This window comes from Cebus imitator, unplaced genomic scaffold, assembly GCF_001604975.1.
Source record: "Cebus imitator isolate Cc_AM_T3 unplaced genomic scaffold, Cebus_imitator-1.0 Scaffold659, whole genome shotgun sequence".
Classification (NCBI taxonomy): domain Eukaryota; kingdom Metazoa; phylum Chordata; class Mammalia; order Primates; family Cebidae; genus Cebus; species Cebus imitator.
In genome coordinates, this window is record NW_016107974.1 from 556,221 (window position 1) to 558,868 (window position 2,648).

The window sequence follows — 2,648 nt, forward strand, 5'->3', positions numbered from 1 at the left end:
CTCCTGAGTAGCTGGGACTACAGGCACGCGCCACCATGCCCAGCTAATTTTTTGTAGTTTTAGTAGAGACGGGGTTTCACCGTGTTGACCAGGATGGTCTCGATCTCCTGACCTCGTGATCCACCCGCCTCGGCCTCCCAAAGTGCTGGGATTACAGGCTTGAGCCACCGCGCCCGGCCACTCAACACACTTTTAAGAAACCAAGCTGCATCTCAGGATTGACTTTCTTAAGAGTATTCACTAGCACATTAAAGCATGCTTGATGGCAGCACACGCAGAGACAGTGAATTCAAATACCTGTGTCTGCCATTGAAAATTCTGCTACAATAGAGAAGGACAGTACAAGTATTTGTACCATCTTTCTTTGGGTATGTATTACTGTGTGTCAGAATTACTCAAAACCATGGTTAAACTCAGCATGTATATTACTAAACTGTCCATTTTATTAAAAAAAGGGGGTATATGTCTAAAATGAACATATTCTCGCATTAGAACATTTCGAACATAATATGCATGCTTTTGAGAATAAAGGGTGTTAAAAAAAAAAAAAAAGAGCTGGCTCAGGCATTACTGGTTTGTTTGTTTTTGAGATGGAATCTCCCTTTGTCAAGCGCAGTGGCATGATCTCAGCTCACTACAAGCTCTGCCTCCCAGGTTCAAGCAATTCTCCTGCTTCAGCCTCCCGAGTAGCTGGGATTACAGGTGTGTGCCACCAAACCTGACTAATTTTTCTAATTTTAGTAGAGACAGGGTTTCACCATGTTGGTCAGGCTGGTCTTGAACTCCTGACCTCATGTGATCCGCCCGCCTCAGCCTCCCAAAGTGTTGGGATTATAGTTGTGAGCCACCACACCAGGCCCAAGGCATTACTGGTTAATGCTGCAATTCCCTGGAGATCCACATTCATGTTCTTCTTGCAGAAATGTCTAAGAAACTCTAAAAAGAAAGGAATGATTATGTAAACATACCTATGTCAGTTAACTTAGGCAACACTATGTAGTACGCAGACAAAATAGATGTCAGTAAATCCATGTAGTAAAAACTCCTACAGTTTAGTGACAGAAGCCTGTATTTACTCTTTCTAGTAGTTATAAATCTAATAAATCTACTCTTCTACTTTCTAGTCTGTATCAAATTAGAAAAGAGAAGCTGCGAAAGCAACTGCAATGACAGCATCAGTAACTGAAACCTGAGAGCACAAAAGTAGAAAAATCATAAAGCAAATAAAAACTTAATATTTATACTACATGAGGGTCGGCCAATAGGCAGCAAAAAAGATGAACTATGTTATGACTATGAGTCACCAAAAAAAGCCTGCTGGGTGGGGTAGCTCATGTCTGTAATCCCAGCACTTTGGGAGAATGAGGTGGGCGGACCACTTGAGGTCAGGAGTTTCAGACCTGTCTGGCCAACATGGTAAAACCCCATCTTTACTAAAAATACAAAAATTAGTCAGGTGGGCAGATTACTTGAGGTCAGGAGTTTGAGATCTGTCTGGCCAAAATGGTAAAACCCCATCTCTACTAAAAACACTAAAAACTAGTCAGGCATAGTGGTGGGTGCTTGTAATCCCAGCTTCTGAGGAGGCTGAGGCAGGAAACCTGATTGAACCTGGGAGGCGGAGGATGCAGTGAGCCAAGACTGCACCAGTGCGCTCCAGCCTTCGTGATGGAGTGAGATAATATTTTAGTAAGATTACATAACTAATGAATAGGCAGGAGAAAGAATTAGAGATGATTCCCATGTTTCTAGAATAGAGCAAGTAGATGAGCAGTATCATTAAACTGTAATATGATGCAGACTAGGGGAGTAGTTTAAAATCCATGTCCTAGAATTAATCTCCCATAGTCACTTGTATAACTTTGGTTCCTCATCTGTAAAAACACCCTACCAGTGCCTACTCAAAGGGTTGTAAGGGTTAAATGATTTACAATGGTACCTTAGAAGAAACAACAATAAATATTAGCTATAATTATAACAGGTGTTTGTTAGGGTGCAGTCACTGGGCTTAGCATGGGTCACGTTGAGTTGGGTGTCTGAAGGACACTGAGCAAAGCATCAGCTCCACTGTCAGGTCCCTGGAATCAAATACCAGTTCCAAACGCCAGCAGATTAATCTCTATGGACATCAATTTCCCAATCTTTCACAGTAATAGGAGTAAATCACTCACAGGGTTTTTGTACAGATTAAATGAGAATATGCAAGTGAAATACTTGGCACAATGCCTAGCACATGGCAAATCTTTCAAAAATGACAACTGTTATTACTGTCATATGTGTGTGTGTTTATGAATATAATCATATTATGTTTGTTAGGCAATCTATTAATTCAGCAGGGAGGCCCTAGGCTGAAGATTTGGGAGTTACTTATAAATATGATAGTTGCAAGAAAATGAAACGCCAATGAGAAGTCTGTGAGCCCACAATATAAACTACAGTCAGGGAGATAGGTGAAAAGCTGGGAGACAGAACCATTACAGAAGGGAAGAGTTTTAAGGAAGATGTAGTCTCTACTGTGTGGCATCAAAAGGGGCTGCAGGTTTTGAGGACAGTCCACTGAATCTGCAAATAGGGAGTCACATGTAGCAAAGCTGTTTATGGAGGGGCAGAAACTTAGTAGGCTGGAGCTGAGGAACGATTAGAAGGTG

General features: G+C 41.6%; 1 protein-coding gene across 10 annotated transcripts in view; it reads right to left on the bottom strand.

Moving 5' to 3' along the window:
- Nucleotides 1-2,648, bottom strand: part of AHI1 (Abelson helper integration site 1) — a 232,790-nt gene that overhangs the window by 209,503 nt on the left and 20,639 nt on the right. For 9 of the 10 annotated variants that reach the window (XM_037734767.1, XM_037734769.1, XM_037734768.1 and 6 more), the window contains one exon: nt 791-936. The exons of the other annotated variant lie outside the window; for it this stretch is intronic. The gene's annotated coding sequence lies outside the window, so the exon portion shown is untranslated. The remainder of the gene's footprint in view (nt 1-790; nt 937-2,648) is intronic. 10 annotated transcript variants of the gene reach the window in all.